This window comes from Megalobrama amblycephala, linkage group LG1 (assembly GCF_018812025.1).
Source record: "Megalobrama amblycephala isolate DHTTF-2021 linkage group LG1, ASM1881202v1, whole genome shotgun sequence".
In the NCBI taxonomy this organism is placed as follows: Eukaryota; Metazoa; Chordata; class Actinopteri; order Cypriniformes; family Xenocyprididae; genus Megalobrama; species Megalobrama amblycephala.
Window position 1 is genome coordinate 16,609,955 of NC_063044.1, and position 20,312 is coordinate 16,630,266.

General features: G+C 39.8%; 1 pseudogene; it reads left to right on the plus strand.

Annotated features, from left to right (window-relative positions):
- The window catches only part of LOC125243370, a 31,076-nt pseudogene extending 19,350 nt beyond the window's left edge, over positions 1-11,726 (plus strand).
- Positions 11,727-20,312: the final 8,586 nt, after the last annotated feature.

Consider the following 20,312-nt stretch of genomic DNA (forward strand, 5'->3'; position numbering starts at 1 on the left):
TATGACATCACGTTCACTAGCCTCCAGGCTGTATATCTGACAGGTGTGTGTTTGTTGCAGACGGATGATTCACCAGCTGGCGGCCCGGTCTGTGATCCGTTCTCTGGAGCTGGAAATGTGGGCTGGGAGAGCAGAAGCGGAGGCCGTCCGGAGCAGGATCGTGGAGCTCAGTGTTCAGACAGGAGTGAGCAGCGTTCATACAGCCTTCATCGGCGTCAATAAAGACGGCAAACAGACCATCACAGGGCCTCTGCTGCAGAGGAGAGTGCCAGTACAGAGTGTGTCAGTACGGAGTGAGTTCACAGTTTCTGTGTGTGTGTTTAGAGCAGGACAGTCCAGATCCCGGGGATCAAGTGTGCCTTGATAACCAATCACATTACAGCCTTGATATTATTGAATTTCGTTCAGAGTTGTGCAGTAGTCTATTACTGTTTGCATATACCATAGAAATGAATGAGAACTGAATCGTACTATTTCCCACAAAAGCAGTTTATTCAGCGAAGTAAAGCCTCTCCTCCATTGACATCCATTAGAAATTATTACACTTTTTTTGCATGGAGGCTTGCCTTAAAGTAGCTTTGCTAGAAACTTCCAGATGTGTGTGTGGGAACTAAATTGTCTCCGGGATCAGGACTCTTTAGAAGTCAGATTTCATAATCAGTTTCCTATCACATGATAGTTTAATATCAGTGTGCTCACATCATCAACATATGATATTAAATTGTTTTATTAGGAATGCCCCAAATTTTTGTAGCGGGTTTAGGCAATCGCAGTCGCAGTGGCGGTGGCGGTATGAGAATGCACGGTAAGAAATAATACACACTCTTCTTTCTTCTTAAAGGGATTAGTTCACTTTCAAATTAGCCCAAGCTTTACTCACCCTAAAGCCATCCTAGGTATATATGACTTTCTTCTTTCTGATGAACACAATCAGAGATATATTAATAAATATCCTGACAAGTGTCTCCATCCACATCCATCCATCATAAACCTGTGCTCCACATGGCTCTGGGGGGTTAATAAAGGCCTTCTGAAGCGAAGCGATGCGTTTGTGTAAAAAATAAATAATCCAATATTTAACAAGTTAAAAATACCTAGTATCCACCAGACCACCTTCCGTATTCAAATTTTCGTTTTAAAAGTGTACTAATCCTTTAACCTCTTATGTGGGTCAGTCAAACTCAAGTGGTCCAGTGGATTTTTAATTTTCTTTAGTTTTTTGAGCGATGACCTCTATTTATTGGTAATGCAAAACTTTTCCCCTGGTCTAACCACAGTGGCTGTCTTTGTGTCACAGCACACAACATTTTGTTTGTTCAATAAAAATAAAATGAAAAAACCCTCATTTTGGGGTTGAATGTCCCTGGTGGGGGAGCATATAGGATTTTTACAGATGTAAAATCTGTAGTATATTTTGAATGTTTATTATTTGTTATGCTTTTATTACATCTGTATATTTCTCCAAGCACATGAATAAAGCTTTTACCCAGATTTCTAGCAGCTCTATTTCTGTGAGCAGCAGAATCTCATTGAGGACTTGCTGTATACCTGTGAAAACTTCAGCTTTCTTTCTGGTCCAGAGATAATCAATTCCTAAGTGAGGGGTATTTAAAAAAAATTGCACACATAGAAATATTAACAGAAGCCTGAAATGTTCTGTATGTGCACTATATTTAAAGCTGCAGTCTGTAACGTTTTTTGGTAAAAAATGATCCAAAATCAACTTTTGAACAAGTACATAACCAGCCAGTGTTCAAAACTATCTCCTTATCTTAGCTCGATTCACAACTGTAAGCTTGTAATAATGTTTTATAATAAGAGCGACCTGGTGGATTTCCACGGGAAATTCGAGCATGCAGCAGTTCGTCTGTGCGTCATTACATCACGTCCGTAAACAGAAAGGAAGAAGGAGTCCCATTCAGGCTAGTCGGCTTTATCACGTGAGGATGCTGCTGGTAGCGGATCATTTATAACCTTTTCCACAGCATTTCAAATAATTAAACTTATAATTTTGATGGCGGATTGTAATCCAGAGAGATCCAAATGACAATCATCAGTGACAACTGGAGATTCACTCGTGGTCAGAAAGCAAAAGACTTTGGACTGTGGAGTGGATACAGAAATTTAAATCTACAGGTAACGCTAATATACACTAAATACACAGTCACGCAATGCTGATGTTGTTAACATTAACAATTTGAGAACAATATAACAGTAATAATAATTTGCACGGTTTGGCATGATCCGAGCTAAGCGATCGTTAGATTTAATCATCATTGGCAGCGCGATTTATTGTAGGCCTAATGCTTTTTTCCTCTTTTGGTCAGAACAATATTATTATTATTATTATTATTAACCTTTATTTAACCAGGTTAGTCAATTGAGAACCAGTTCTCATTTACAATGACGACCTACGACACAAAAGTGGCAGACATGTTACTTGTTCAGATGATATTTTCCAGTGAAAATTCTTATATTGGTCATACTTTCAAGACGTAGAATCTGTGATTCTGAAGTTCAGTATCCACTAGGGCTGTCAAAATGGCTGAAAAGCTAAATTCGAAATTCTTTCTGAAATATTAGCAAAATTCAAATTATATTCGAATTCTAAACGCAATACTTAATGTTAGAGGGAAAAAAGTACTGTATTGTCTGCTATGCCGGCAAGAGAGCGCAAGCGAGCGCAATAAGCAAATACAAACCAAATCAAGCATCTTTTATTCAAATGAAATGAAAAATTATGCACTTTAAAAAAGTGAATGTCAAACAACTGTTCTTAAATAAATGATAATGTCCTCAATATGCATGCAAGGAAAATTAGGTAACAAAAGTGCATAAAACAATCCAGCAACGATCTATTTACCTTCACCGGAGAATTCTGTTGTCTTGTTCAAGACAGTTCCTTGGATGACACGACCATCAAGGCATTGTACAGGATTACTCCCCAGTCAAGATGGGCTGGACTGGAGAGAGGCGATCAACATATGTTTGGAGAGCTTTCCAACCGCACAAGATCCTCATCTTAGGATGTCCACCATTCAGAACTCCCGTTACAAGATGACTGCCACTCCTGTATCCTCAGCTAAGATGGTTTAAGCCTTTTGGTCTACTCCAAAGTCTTCTCCAGCCCCTGAATCCGCTCCAGTGTTGGCTTTCAGAGATGGCTCCAGCCCCCGACCAGAGTCCAGAGATGGCTCCAGCTCCCGACGAGAGTCCAGTGATGGCTCCAGCCCCCGACCAGAGTACAGTGATGGCTCCAGCCCCCGACCAGAGTCCAGAGATGGCTCCAGCCCCCGACCAGAGTCCAGAGATGGCTCCAGCCCCCGACCAGAGTCCAATGATGGCTCCAGCCCCCGACCAGAGTCCAGAGATGGCTCCAGCCCCCGACCAGAATCCAGAGATGGCTCCAGCCCCCGACCAGAGTCCAGAGATGGCTCCAGCCCCCGACCAGAGTCCAGAGATGGCTCCAGCCCCCGACCAGAGTCCAGAGATGGCTCCAGCCCCCGACCAGAGTCCAGTGATGGCTCCAGCCCCCGACCAGAGTCCAGTGATGGCTCCAGCCCCCGACCAGAGTCCAGTGATGGCTCCAGCCCCCGACCAGAGTCCAGTGATGGCTCCAGCCCCCGACCAGAGTTTAGTGATGGCTCCAGTCCCCGACCAGAGTCCAGTGATGGCTCCAGCCCCCGACCAGAGTCCAGTGATGGCTCCAGCCCCCGACCAGAGTCCAGTGATGGCTCCAGCCCCTGACCAGAGTCCAGAGATGGCTCCAGCCCCCGACCAGAGTTTAGTGATGGCTCCAGTCCCCGACCAGAGTCCAGTGATGGCTCCAGCCCCCGACCAGAGTCCAGAGATGGCTCCAGCCCCGACCAGAGTCCAGTAATGGCTCTAGTCCCCGACCAGAGTCCAGTGATTTGATTTGATTTTGATGGCTCCAGCCCCCAACCAGAGTCCAGTGATGGCTCCAGCCCCCAACCAGAGTTTAGTGATGGCTCCAGTCCCCGACCAGAGTCCAGTGATGGCTCCAGCCCCCGACCAGAGTCCAGACATAGCTCCAGCCCCCAACCAGAGTCCAGTGATGGCTCCAGCCCCCGACCAGAGTCCAGTGATGGCTCCAGCCCCCGACCAGAGTCCAGAGATGGCTCCAGCCCCCGACCAGAGTCCAGTGATGGCTCCAGTTCCCAACCAGAGTCCAGTGATTTGATTTGATTTTGATGGCTCCAGCCCCCGACCAGAGTTTAGTGATGCTCCAGTCCCCGACCAGAGTCCAGTGATGGCTCCAGTCCCCGTCCAGAGTCCAGTGATGGCTCCAGCCCCCGACCAGAGTCCAGTGATGGCTCCAGCCCCCGACCAGAGTTCAGTGATGGCTCCAGTCCCCGTCCAGAGTCCAGTGATGGCTCCAGCCCCTGACCCCTATGAGTGCACCTCCACTCTCACCAGCCTGTAAGGTCTCCAGGGCGCCCCCCTCCCTGGTTGTTCTATCTAGGCACAAGGACATACCTACCGGGAGGGGGAGTACTATCACGGTCAGCATCTGTCTCACCTTCCCTGAACTCCATTTCCCATCATAACCCCATTTCCCATCATCCCTCCTTCAGCTCACCTGCTCACACTCATCAATCACCTGTACCTGATCGTCATCACCTCATCACACAAGCAGCATGTAAGCACACACCTCACCTCACTCCAGTGTCCTGTCTCGTTTGCACGTAATGGTCTTTTCCTACGATCCTCTCCTACATCTCCTGGTACTTGCCCGTCTCTATTCTCCAGTGTCTACTCCTTGTCTTCGTGTGAGAACTGTGTTGAGTCTGTGTGCTTCCATCCATCTTCCATCCATCTACAATATCAACACCAGTAAGACAAAGACTGCTTTCAGTAACTCATCATCATCCAACACATCTAAATATCCTGTTTACTTACCTGCATTCCTGTTTAAACCTGCTGATTGTCAATAAACACCATTCACAGGGTGTCCGCGGGGCATTAAAAAGTGGATGGATTTTGCGAAAATTAAGGCCTGAAATGGCATTGAAAAGCATTAAATTTCATTTCTATTGGCATTAAGTTTTTTAGATAGTTTTGAAGAAAAAGAATACTACCAGTTTATTTTGAATAAAGCCTAAATAATTAATAACTTTGATTTGCTGTCACAAAATATGTACATTGGTGTGATACGCACACGGAACCAGTTTGGTAATTGCTTCTGGCCGGTGCAAAATCGCAGCAAATGTCTATCTTATGTGTATGGTGATTTTGTCAGACAAAGTCTCGATTAACATGCCAGGAGCTTGAACATTACTTTCCCGACCAGACAAGGACCTGATTAAAACGTCAATACCAAAAAACAAACAAACAACAACAAAAAAACAACAACTTGAGAATCACCAAAACGCGAGTGTGACTGATTTTATCACATTTAGTGTAAGTGGCGATCAATAGTGGATAATAATAGGCTGTATGGACTGACGATATCAAGGTTGCGCTGTTGAGGCTCGTGCACCATCTCAAGGAGAAATGGAAACATGAGCGAAGCACATACAAAAAGAAACTTAGTTAAACATACTGTGGTGAAAATTCAAAATGTGGAGTTTTTATAACTATACTGGTAAGCAAAACCACAAAACCAAAAATGCTGTTTTCCTAAATAGGCTCACGATTAAAAACGTGACACTGATTTCAACAGCTAAATTAACAAGTAGTTAATATTAAGCCACTTACATTTTAGAAGGAACATTTAATGTTTTTGAACTATTTTATCAGCAAAAATAGTTTCAAACAAAGATCACAGCAGAACCAGTGCGCAACACTCAGCCTTGTTTTCATTACTGAATGATTCAGCGTTTTGAACAAATCGGTTGGGTCAAAGATTCAATGGACCCATTCATAAACAATTGCCTCATTCTTGAATGAATCAGCCATTTGAATGAATGCATCAATGACCCACTCAATAAGACGGTTACTTGACGCCACCTACTGGTGGTTTAGTTTTTAAAATGTTAATTTCCCCTCCAACATTTCATATTTGTATTTTCAAAAAGTATTTAAAACTATCCCATAACATTATTTAACTGCAGTTGTAATCAATCAAAAATATATGATTTACATATGTCAAAGCTGCAATATTCTGAAAGGATATTGATTCAGAACAAATTTATATTTCTACCACAAAAAAACCCAAACTTTTTTTCCGGACAAGCTACTGTTTTTACTCGTACAAGTGACAAGTGATGGGCCGTGTTTTACTCTTGTCCACAGAAAAAATATATAGATGATGAGGCTTAATGTGAGCAAAAGGGTAGCAGCAGGGAGCCAAATGTAAAGGGCTGTATGTAATCTTAATGGGCCGTGTTTCAGAAAATAAAAAATCACCATTAAATTAGATTTGATGAAATAGAAACCCAGATTCATCGTTATCTCCTTGTTCTCTGACAATAACTTGATGCACTTTTTTTTTTCATTTTGTTAACTGTTAATTAAGTGCAATATATTTTGTGTAAATTTTATCCCTTATAGGCTACTTGGTTTCTGTTTATTCTCGGTTCACAAAGCGCTGTGGTGCGTATGAGTTTATGCTGTTATTTGCGCATAAATCTAAATAAAGCCCTGAAAAAAATGTGTCACAGAAACGAATCTATTGTAATTTATTTTAATTTGAGATTGTATTCTTAATGGTTAGTCTCCGATTAATGAGCTTCGGTTTTCTTCGGTCAGAAAAATAATCAAATAAACAAAATTCTCTCATAACAATTCTCCACCAGACATTAAATGCTGTTCACACTTACTCAAAAACTTGAGTACACGAGCTGAGACTTGACGTGAGATTTAATCTTTGCCACCACTTACGTCCATATTGATAAATACCAAGTTTTGCGTGGAAAGTAGTCCGGGCCACACATAAACTTGTGAATGATGCTCTGCATGTTCCAGGAAAACTTCAATTGCATGGTCACCGTTGGTCACAGCGCCTTTTAATTGCCATTTTTGATCTGGCAATTATTCACTTACCAATTAAGCACTGATGAGGCCCTTTGAATTTTCTGTAAATGCTCATATAATAAGATGTGATGTGACACAAAGACAGCCAGGTGTTTGTTCAATACCAATGCATAAAGGTAATCACTCAAAAACAATAACAAAAAAATTAAGAAGGGTCACACAACCAACTTTACAGCTTTTGGAGCGAGTGGGTTTTGATTTTGTTTCATGTGTTTTTAGTGTCTGTTATTCTTATACATGTGCTTTTCTCTCTATTCTCAGCAATGGACGCTCCCATGGATCATTGTGTATTGCGTGAGGGTAATACAACAGGCAACCCACAAACACTTCACTCAACTTTACTTTTCTCCAATATCTGAATTTAACTGTTTGAATGATTGTTTTAGCATATACACTCATATCAGTTTCTCTCTGTATTCTTAGAAAGTGCGGCTCCCAAGATATTTCATTCTGGTGGGCGTAGTATTTGGACACCGCCAATAGGTACTTCACTTTTTTTTAATATGTTTTTACATCTAATTTTCTTTTTCTCCATATCTGAATGTCACTATTTGAATGATTGTTTTGCAAAGACAGCTCCTCAAATGGCATTTAATTCTCTATATTGTGTGAAACAAGATATACTTCACTAAGCTTCTTTTTATTTTTTATATGAATCTAATCGTCATTTTCTGAATGTCACTCTTGGGTTGGTTTTGGCATGTCTCCAGACTGCAGAATGATGGTTGAATGTGATTCTGTGTCACATCTGGGTAAATCAACACATCCAGTTCAGATTCAGAAAACAACTAAAAAAATGATCACAATATAATGTTTCATATTGATCGGTCTCGATAATTATTGGAAAAAATTTCAGTTGAAAAAAAAAATGTTTGAATTTAACCAATGCATTTCTAATTAAGGCACACAACAAATAATTTTAAAACAAAGTCAAATAAAATGTAAACAAATCTTTATTATATTTTATATGAAAATTAAATAAGTGTTAAAGAAACTTAAAGCTGCACACTTCTGGATAAATAGAGAAACTTTTTTGTTTGTTTTAAACTGAGATCACAATTCGGAATGACAACTAAATGAAATAACATGCAATTTACTAGCAGTTCTGACAAAAAAAAAAGGAAAAATTGTATTAAATATTAAATATATTTGAAATAATCTTTAAAAAAATGTATTTGAAAGAAACTGCTGAATGAAGATTCAAATACATTTTTTAACAGTCACTTGTCGCCACCTGGTGGTGAAACAACGTAATCGATAAATTTATATCTGAACTATAAACTTTTATCTCAGTACGTCTGTGATCATTTGAATATTTGCAACAGAAATAAAGATACTGTGTGTGGTTGAAAATTGCAGCTGTTTATACCGACATGACAACTGCTCTCTCAAGATGAACTTTGAAGTAGATCAACTGTAAGACGGCAAAGGAAACCATTGAAACTGCCACACTGACAAGCTGACATGTACTTTTTTACAGTAAGCCCCTCACTGCAGAACACTCGAGATCCAGGGGGCGGAGTCAGGTAGGTTAAGGTATATGTTAAAGTGTGAGGAGTTGGATCTAAGAACCAGGGGGTGGAGATGGTAAGTTTAGACCAGGGCACAGACTTGGGTAGGTTTAGGAGCTATGTAAAGTGGGAGGAGTCCAGGACCCCACCCCTTGGATCTTGTGTTCTGCAGTGAGGACCATCTCAGCGATTGCGCAACTGAAACTCCACAGCAACTTGTTTGCGTGTCAACTCGAAGCGGGTCTGTTTGGGACGGAGCGAGCTTGAGAGTTGTTCATGCAACAGAACTTCATGTCTGTTTACATTTTAATGCATTTAAGTGAAATTATATCTAGAGTTATATAGAACATTTTTTCTATCATTATCGATTAAGACATACCATCGATAAATACCGATACCGTTTTATCTATACTTTACAAATCACAGACATGTTATTACAAATGACTAGAGGTTCCCAGATAATACTAATCCCTGTGCACATAGGGATAATTCATATATTATTCCTGTAATGTTGGGTTTAGTGCCACTAATGAATCACTTTTGAAAAGTCATGAAATTTTGCATTGTCTGAAATGCCAACATGCAGCTTTAGAGAGACAGTTGTATTTGCAGTCTAAATTAGAGGAAATTTAAAATAACTCCTAGTAAAATGCTGCATTGAGAGCTGATAGCCACTAGATTGGCACTTGACCAGCTGTTAACTCAAGAGAGCAGAATCTGCTTTGTTTTATGCAAGACAAAGACTTTACGAATCAGGAAATAACAAAACACTTATAAGCTCAACACTTGCAAGTAAAGTTTGGGTTACCTTCCCATCAGTTATTTGGTTTTCATCAAATGAAGCATTTTATTGAGAAAACTCTCTGGATAAAGATGTGTATAGAGTTAGATTTTTTATTTATTTATTTAACTAGTTATAATTAAGTTGGCTTGAAAAAGCCAACTTACTGTTATGCTATTTTCTTCTGAGACTAAAATTTCCAACTCTAACTCCTCCTAGAGCTTTAACTCTACATACTCCAAACTCGGGTCAGACCTTCAGACTGTTCTGACTTAGTGTGCTATATCTTTTCTAACTGATCGGACTTACGGTTTTCCTAAAAAAGACTGTTAAAGCTCGGAAAAATCCCATTGACTTTCATTGACGGAATGTTCAAATGATCCAAGACTGTTCAAACTCCAACTGTCAAAATTCAAATTTAAACTACGGAAGCCCATTAGACTCAAAAACTCAATTAGACTCAAGTGCCATTCTATGTACTGTTTCTAATCCATTCAAACTCATAAACTCATCTATCCATCTATCTATCTATCTATCAAACTAAATCTAGCAACACCCCATCAACCACCCCGAGTACCCTAGCAACCACCCCGAATACCCTAGCAACCGCATAGCAACACCCTAGCGACCACCCCGAGTACCTTAGCAACCGCATAGCAACACCCTAGCAACCACCCTGAGTACCTTAGCAACCGCATAGCAACACCCTAGCGACCACCCCGAGTACCTTAGCAACCGCATAGCAACACCCTAGCAACCACCCTGAGTACCTTAGCAACCGCATAGCAACACCCTAGCGACCACCCGAGTACCTTAGCAACCGCATAGCAACACCCTAGCAACCTCCCTGAGTACCTTAGCAACCGCATAGCAACACCCTAGCAACCGCATAGCAATACCCTAGCAACCACATAGCAACATCTTAGCAACCGCATAGCAATACCCTAGCAACCACCCCGAGTACCCTAGCAACCGCATAGCAAAACCTTAGCAACCACACAGAGCACCCTAGTTCTCTATCAAAATTACTAAACTAAAACTGAAATTTTCAAACTGAAAACTTTTAAAACTGCTTCAAACTTTCTGGACTGCTTTTTCAAGCCAACTTTTGTCTCGACAAACTTTTTTATCTAGTTAATTATAAATATTTGGATCAGTTAATAAAATTAATATAATAAAATCAATATTACAATCAATGAACCTGTTGTCAAGTGAACACACAGTGTTAATTGTTTATTAATTCTAAGAAATGTTAATTTCCAGGTTATGGGAAAAAAACAATCTTATTGTACAGTACTACTCAGAGCCTGTAGTCAGGATCTGCATGAATAGGGACTCCGGTATATGAGCGTGAAACACAGACAACTTTACGTGTGTCATGAAAAAGACTTTATTAACTAGACTAAACACTTAAACTACTCTAACACTGACACACATACATGCATACAGTTTACCAAGGGAAAGAGAGAAGTTACAGCATTGTTTGAAATTCAGCAGATCAAGCTTGGGGGTTCCTTAGAAGCTGCCTGAATTTCTTTATTTCTGCCTAAACTCTGTATGTATTGCAGCAGAACCTGAGCCCCAGACGGACCCTTTACTCCAGCTGGTCTCTCTTCAGAAGGCCTCGGGATGCTGGGAACTGAACGCCTCACTTGCTGCCGTGTTTGGGAAGACAGAGAGTGAGGTGACCAAACACAGACCAGCACAGGTGGGGCATATATGATGTCATATCCTCAGGTACGTCATGATTGGTTCAGTGTGTGTAACGTAGTTGTGTGTTCCAGGTGGACGGGTCAATGTGGGCCACCGTTCTGGCTCTGATCTGGTTATATGCATGTAGATCAGGATGACCAGGTTGAGTGGCAGTTTGTGGCCATGAAGGCAGCGTCATGGATCCGCTCTCAGAAACGTGAGACAACATTCATTCATTTACCTTTCAATGCTTGATGTTGACAGAAAACAGCAGTACTTTACAAACATTCAGTGCTGTACATGTTCTTGTACACTGTCGATTGAGTTTGGAGGTGTTTGTGTGTGTTTCAGCGGAGGGCCTGTCTCAGTGTGTGCGCGACGGGAACATCCTGTTGGGAGGTCAGGTGACTGAAGGCATGTTGGGAATCTGAAGACTGAAGAATCTTGTGCTGTCATAAATCAAATAATTCATTCTTTATCTTAAACATCTGTGTTTTTCTGCTATAAAATATAGTATGTTTTAAAGAATAAAACTGACATTTGTATCAGCGGTAGGGAGATTTTTTTAGTATATGGTAGCTATTGGGTCTGTCATAAATTCATGTTATTACTCTAAATACAATTCTAAATATATAATCATAATTTGTGAGTGATCATGAATCCATTATTTCGCTGTGTGTTGTTGTGAGCAGACTGTGTCAATGTGACTTTACCAAACTATTAAAGTCTTTCTTCACTAGTTATAATTATCTGTCTGATATTTAGAAATGCATTTAATGCATTACAGATTAAACATGAATATTGTGAGCTTGGGTAAACTTTACTGTCTGCATCACAGAAAGAGGGTAATGCAGTCTGTGGCGGTTCTTGTAAAAAGTCTTGTTACCTGTAGCCACATATAAGTAAGGGATGATAACAGTGTTTCAAGCGACATATCGATTTACCAATATTTTCCCCGATATTTAAGCATTTTACCATAATCGGATATGGGTTTTGTAATAGCGGATTTACCGATAAAGGCCACCATCTTGTGGGTGTTTTGAGAATTGCGCACAGGATCGTCATTTCAGCGCATCTTTAATTAGCTGTAATTAGTAAACTTAATTTAACATAACAGCCATTAATGCACAAATTAGATGTGTTAAACATAAATGCCTGAAATGTAGCTAGTTTATGCAGCTCACTAAGTTCACAGAGCCACGTAAGATAATCTGTCATGTCCTGTCCCAATAATGATGTAACTTTGCATGAATACTTTAAATACAGCCAAGAATGAGCACATGTTAGAAATAAAAGCACTGTATTTAATTCTCTCTCTTTTGTCTGTGCTCATCATTAGTCTTGTGAAGTCATCTGCTTTTTGCTCTTCACTCAGCAGGTTGATGTAGGCTACAGGAAATGCTCCAGCACGGCCAACACATGTAACTTCTAATAGGATTCACTTGTTTAAAACACTGTAATTATATAAACATTTACTATATAACCATTAATAAACATTCAAGTAAACAACTTGAAAATTAATAAATAATTAACAAATTAATTATTAAAAAAGGTATCGGTGCATCCCTAGTTGTCTTAGTTGGTATTTATTTATGATGGCTACAGTAAGCTGTTGTCATACTGCAAATCAACAGCAGAGACTCAAAGTGAGGAACAAAGTACGAGACTGTCACGGTCATGCTCTGTTTGGTTTTGTTTCCCTGTCACTATTTGCCTAAATTCTCATTCATTGTTTGTCATAATTTCTAATTAAACACACCTTTTCCGTGTTTTGATGATTATCATTCCATGTGTATTTAACAGAGGTGGGAGCAAGTCACACGTGTTCAATTCTGAGGCTACGTCCACATGAAACACGAGGAACTGATCTTTTTCTTTCCTCGTCTCAAGAAATATCTACGTCCACACGAAACCACTGAAACGACTCAAAACGATGTAGTATACATGCCAGACCAGTATGTGGCACTGTAATTCTGCCACAGGGATACACTTAAAACGGCGAATAAGACTTGGAGCATGCGCATAAACCTTGTGCGCTGTATACAAACTATAGTAAAGCTTAGAAATAACACTTTATTTTGGCTCAGTAGCTTCTGCAGCACGAACACAAGCATCTAGAGTCTGCCATTGCTGTTGTTGGTGCTGTTTTGTGCTGTTAGCGCGACACGTGGGGTGATGACATCATCATTTCACAAAATAAACAGATAGGCTGTACACACGAAAACGCAAAGACATAACGTTTTCACCTTCCGAAAACGCCGGATCCATGTGGACGAAACGGCTATCTGATACAAAATGTGTGCGTATACAAAGAAACGTGTCTCCGTGTGGATGGGGCCTAAGTCTGAAGTCCCTAACAGCAAGTATGAAGCAAGTCTTGAGTCGCAGTGCACACAATCCAAGCAGGTCAAGTCAAGTGCTGCTAATGCCTGGTTCAGACTACATGAATTTAGCCGAATCTGACACGATCCGTTTGACGTAAGGTGTCGTAGGGATTCGTAAACGATAATGGACGTCGGGACGCGAGAATTGATCGTTTCATCTCGTATAGTGTGTCATAGTATGCGACAACCGAAACCGTGTCTGCGATAGTTCACGATGTCACGGCAGAAAGACTAGCATGTTGAATTGTTTTGCGGTCCTTCACGACGGTTCCGTCACATGGGTGACGCTGACCAATCGGAGCACAGACGCTTTTTTTACACAACTTTCAAACATGGCGAAACGCAAGAGAGGTGATGGTGCGGCTAGGTGGAATTACGAAAGGAGGAAAAGTTTGTGGAGCTGTGGCAACAGTACTCCTGCCTGTACGATGTCTCATCGAGGGACTACCACGACAGATTAAAGAAAGAAAAATGCTGGCGAACGATAGCGGAAGCCCTTCAGCAACCCGGTGAGTACTGAAATTAGCTGTAACTTATGGCAAGCTTTTACTACTGGGTAATAACAAAATATTTTATATGAAAAGAATGATATTTTACCTCAAGTTCTCTTTGGATGATTGACAGCCCATACTGTCCTCTTCGAGCAAGCCAGGAACGTGTCCATGTCTTTCTTTTTTTGCGCTTTTCTAAACAAGACAGCCAGTACAAAACACGCTGCTTCCGTCATTGTTTACACTCTTGTTTCTCTTGCGCGTCGCGACGATTGGTCGCGTAGCAACGTGTAGTCTGACATGTTTCAAGTCCAGGACACGACAAGATTTTTGGAGTCAAAATCGCATAATCTGACACAGTGACTATCATAACAGACAAAAAAAAAAATCGTGTAGTCTGAACCAGGCATAAGGGTCAAGTCAAGGTACAATACCAAACAGAAACCAGTGTGATGCATTAATTATATTGTTTCCATAGTAAATGTCAAATGTTTAACTTTGCTTGGACAGTTTTTATGGACTATCACCTACAGGAAAAATAAGTTTCCCATTGAAGGCCAATATTTGACCCCTTAAATTGATTTCCAGGGGCACTTTTTTTTCTAATCATGTTAATGTATACATTATCTTTGAGGAGAATGCATTACTGTTATCCCTCTGGAGTAAAAAAACAACAGTTTATTCGACCATCTACATCCCCTGCCGCTTCAAGTTTCTCCTTTGTGGCCAAGAAGGATGGAGGCTTGAGGCCATGCATAGATTATCACCAACTCAACTCCCAGACAGTGAAGTTCAGTTATCCCTTTCCTCTGGTCCCACTGCCCTGGAACAGCTATGTGGAGCTCGCATCTTCTCCAAGCTGGACCTGCGGAGTGCATACAACCTCGCATTAGACGGGGGGGATGAGTGGAAGACTGCCTTCATCACACCATCTGGACACTATGAATATCGGGTCATGCCGTATGGCCTGTCCAGCTCGCCCTCCATCTTTCAAAACTACATGAATGGGGTGTTCCGGGAGTATCTCCAATGGTTCGTGATCGTCTACATCGATGATATCCTTATATACTCCCAGAACTTGGCTGAACATCACCACCACGTCTCCCAGGTCCTGGAGAAGCTACATCAACACCACGTATACCTCAAGCTGGAGAAGTGCAAGTTCCACACCACCTTGGTCCATTTCCTCAGATACATCATCGACCAGCACAGGATCAAGATGGAACATAGGAAGGTGGAAACCATCCACAACTGGCCACTTCCCTCAACCATCAAAGAACTGCAACGATTCCTCAGCTTTGCCAACTTCTAACACAACGTTTATTATTTCCACAACTGTTAGGCATCATCGTCACCTCTACACCGAACAACCCGCGCTGCACATGCGCAAAACAACCTACGGCACACCGTACCGTATTTAACATAATAGAAGCACCTTATGCTGTAATGAACAGAGTAGGGGGGGAATAACATGTTAACAATCTCCCTTTACTTAAAGAAATAAAAACGTCTTTTTTTTTTTAGTTATAAAATAAAAAAACTTGTATAACAAAGTCCAAAATTACCGTAAACAGAACAGTTGTTACACACACAATTGGAAGTGTTCAATCTTTTCAAATTTACCCTTTTCAAGCTTAATATCTACAGTCCTAGGCTGAGTGCTTTCCATAGCACCATAGTCCTTCACTGAGTGCTTTCAATAACACCAGAGCAGATGCTCCCTTTTTTTGTAAGACAGTCAGCGAGTTGAGTTTTTGTATCGGACCAGAGTATTTTCTTTATCCTTTTGTTCTGTATGAGCTCCTTTATACTGCTGATGTCCAGTCGAAGTCGTTTCTCAGAGACCTGTTTCGTTGACTTAAGCGCATCAAACAGAGAATGATTGTCCGTAACACAGATCAAGGGAGGAGCATTCATCTCAGCATTTCCAGTGGTGAGCTCAGAAAATAGGGTAGCCAGAAACACTGCATTATCTATTCCATCTGACAGGGCCAAAGTTTCCCCTGCCAGAGTACTCCTCACCACACGTCGAATATTTATTTTTGACCTAAGCTGCTCTTTTTCAGTCTCATTAACACTCTGAGGTCTGACGGTATCGCCGGCGATACCACCGTGGTTTTTTTCTTATCAGTGTGAAAGTGACTCAAAATACTCCGTCAATGTTGCACATACAATTAAGAGTTATACACCATTTTAATCTGTGGAATATCTTCTTTCATTTGTGTACACTCAGAGTAAAAACAAAATGTTGTGCTTTTTGTAAAATAAAGAAAACTAACATGATGCGTGATCTCTCGTCTCCCTCTGAACGAAGTTCAATCTGATAGTTCTCAGAAAATGAACTGTAACTTAGTGAATACTAATGACAAAAAAATTACACTTATGTCTAAAAAAACGTTAAGATGTCAGGTTTTAAATCATGTAAGTCAAATCGAAAACAAAACTTCTGTGTTTATGTAATCTGTATGAAAAGAGAGCCATGTCAGAAATCCGTGATTCAGCTCATTATCTGCTAATGCGGCCACGCCCACAGAGCCAGCGCTATTCAGATGCAAATTCTGAGGCAACACATGCATTCATCATCTCAATCGTGTATTTATTGTCTTGAAAAGTGTTTATTTGGATGTTAAAGCAATGGTTAGCGATCTCTAGAAGACATGCAGTTAGTTCCTGTTTTCTTTTCTTCTACAGATGAATTTTAGATGAGTTTTTGTTTCTTTAGCGCCCTCCGGCTGCAGTATGAATTGGAAACTCCATTCATGGAATAGCCTCTTCTTCCTTTAGATGAATTTGTGGACTAAAAATGCACAGAGAGCGCCCTCCGACTTCAAGGATGAATTGAAAACACCAGCGCTCATAGTAATGACAATGAATATCAAATTAATATAACTCCTCTGTATAGAAAATTGACATAAGCATATGAGAATCCAATATTTCTCCAAATGTGCATGCTTTTAAACTAAAAGCCTATATTCAGACTCTTTGCATCACAGAAATACGTTATATTTTAAAGTATAATATAAGACCATTACTTTATATTGTAATAATATTTTTCTGTATGTTTCATATATCATGATGAGCTTGAGACATCACAGAAGGTTTTTTTCACAGCCTACCTGACTGAAATGCCTCATTAATATGCAAGTCATTTCAGCTCATTACTATCCAATTCTTTTGTCTTCTCAGGTGAGAATGGCCCATTTTCAGTGGTGATTCACGCCTCCTCGCATACTGTGTTTCTTGGCAAAAAGTGTCTTACAAAAACTAAATCAATATATTGTTTTATATGAAGGAGTAAGCAGCATAATTTTTACATAATTTTGAAGCAAAAACTCTAGTTTACAACCTCCAATACCCTAAAGTCTTGTGAACACAGATTTACTATACTTTTTTTGGCCTTATTTCAGTGACTTAAGTTTTTTGTTTTTTCAATAACCATGCATAAATGTTATTCCTTCAAAACACAAACATGTACATACATGTTCCTCACATATTATTGTAGCATAGTTTGTGCTGAATACAGTGTAATGACACTTTTTCCATTAATATTTTTATGAACAACTGAAAAAAGCACAAATGTCAGAGCATGTCAAAACTTCTCCAAGCCCCAAATCAGCCTCAGACTCCAGAGGGTTAAGAGAGTCATCTCTCTGCACTGCACGTGCTGCTTGCAGGCGAATAGGCTGTAGGTTTTCAATGTATGTTGATGTACATGAACTACACCATTAATAGTGACAAAGTCCATTCCGACATAGCAGAAATTGTCATGTTCTTCACGTCCAACATCGAATGCAGACTTTAGTATGGGTATCACATCTGTTGAAAAAGTTTTCTGAGCCTGCCCAAAGAAAATCATCAACATGACATGCGAGTACTCCAGTAACCTTACACTGTTCATCCAACCAATAGAACACTGCCGGATCTACTTGAGACATTCTCCCACCTGTGCTCAGCACCCAGGTGAAAAAGAATTCTATTAAAAATATACTTTAATAAAGTGTACTAAGTATATTTTCTACATTTTGTACTATTTTCGTCAAATCCAAGTATAGTTAAGTGTATTCAATTATGTATTAACTTCAACTTAACATATATTTAACTACACTTCTAGTGTAAATTGTATACTAAAATGGAACAACTTTTTTTAAACTTCAAGTGCACTAAAATACACTAATGAAAATCAAGATTCATGAGCAATTAAGCACACTTAGAGTACAATTGCATTGTATTTCCATTCTAATGGAAATACACTTAAAAAGGCATTGCAGTGCAAATTATAGTTGTGTTTAAGTACATTTTGTGCATACTGCGATCATACTTATAATTACTATAAACAGTTAATTTAGTATGCCTCTGTAACATTTCAAGTGATCTACAAATGCACTTCCTAACTATATTTAGTGCTTTTAAAGTGTCCCACTATGACAATAATAATGTTTTTGAAGTGAAGTTCAATTACAACCTAAACATCATAGACACATACTTTCAGTGCAATGTTATTATAGTGTAAGGTAGAAACAAATTGAAAGTACATTTCATTTGTAATTTTATCCCCATTTTGTTATACTTAAGCATGAATGTTGGTATTACACTACAAGTGTATTACATTAAAATTCAGTTCAAGTACATTAAATCAACAGATTACAAATTGCATTTCAGAAAAGGATCTTTATTATTAACACAAAAGTAACACACAAAAGCAGATATTGGCAAAAGGAAGAACTTTGAACAGTCGACTTTCTCTGAAATGCCGGGAACAGAACAATGGCAAACAACTTACTACACATGCATATCTACAGGTGCTGGTCATATAATTAGAATATCGTGAAAAAGTTCATTTTTTCATTGTAAATTATTTTAAAAAATGAAAATTTCATTTATACTAGATTCCCTACATGTAAAGTAAAACATTTCAAAAGTTTTTTTTTTAATTTGTTGATTAGAGCGTACAGCTCATGAAAGTCCAAAATCCAGTATCTCAAAATATTAGAATATTTACATTTGAGTTTCATTAAATGACCATCCCTACAGTATAAATTCTGGGTATCTCTTGTTCTTTGTAACCACACTAATGGGAAGACTGCTGACTTGGCAATGGTCCAGGAGACAATCATTGACACCCTCCACAGAGAGAGTAAGTCACAGATGGTCATTACTGAATGTGGTGGCTGTTTACAGAGTGATGTATCAAAGCATATTAAATGTAAAGTCGACTAGAAGGAAGAAATTGGGTAAGCAAAGGTGCACAAGCAACAGGGATGACCGCAAGCTTGAGAATACTGTCAAGTAAAGCCGATTCAAACACTTGGGAGAGCTTCACAATGAGTCGAATGAAGCCGGAGTCAGCGCATCAAGAGTCACCACACTCGGACATCTTCAGGAAAAGGACTACCAAGCCACTTCTGAAACAGAAACAACGTCAGAAGCATCTTACCTGGGCTAAGGAGAAAAAGAACTGGACAGTGAACAGTGGTCGAAAGTCCTCTTTACAGATAAAAGTAAATTTTGCATTTCATGTTGAAATCATGGTCCCAGAGTCTGAAGGAAGACTGGAGAGGCACAGAATCCAAGCTGCTTGAAGTCTAGTGGGAAGTTTCTGAAGTCAGTAATGATTTGGGGGGCCGTGACGTCTGCTGGTGTTGGTCCATTGTGTTTTATCAAGTGCAAAGTCAATGCAGCCATCTTCCAGGAGATTTTGGAGCACTTTATGCTTCCATCTGCTGACAAGCTTTATGGAGATGCTGATTTCCTTTTCCAGCAGGACTTTAGCACCTGCCTACAGTGCAAAAACCACTTCCAAGTGGTTTGCTGACCATGATATTACTGTGCTTTATTGGCCAGCCAACATGCCTGACCCCTGAATCTATGGGATATTTTCAAGAGAAAGATGAGAAACAGTCGATCCAACAATATACAGATGATCTGAAGGCTCAATAGTGCCTCAGCAGTGCCACAGGCTGATCACTTCCATGCCACACTTCACTGATGCTGTAATTTGTGCTAGGAGCAAGTCATTTGCTGTAATATGTGCTGCCGACCAAGTATTGAGTGTACAAATGAATATACTTTAAAGAACTTGAACTTTTCTGTTTTGAAAATCCATTTTTTGATTGATCTTAGAAAATATTCTAATATTTTGAGATACAGGATTTTGGACTTTCATGAGCTGTACGCTCTAATCATCAAAATTTAAAAAATAAAAAAACTTTTGAAATGTTTTACTTTACATGTAGGGAATCTAGAATATATGAAAGTTTCATTTTTAAAAATAATTTACAATAAAAAAATGAACTTTTTCACGATATTCTAATTATATGACCAGCACCTGTATTATCCTCCAGCTGTTCATCAAGGTCTATACGAGGTCTTTTGGGTGGTGTCTTTAAAGGTGTTGATGACAGGCACAAAGGGTCTGCAGTGGATGTCCCAACACCAAAATCTTTGCACGAGACATTTG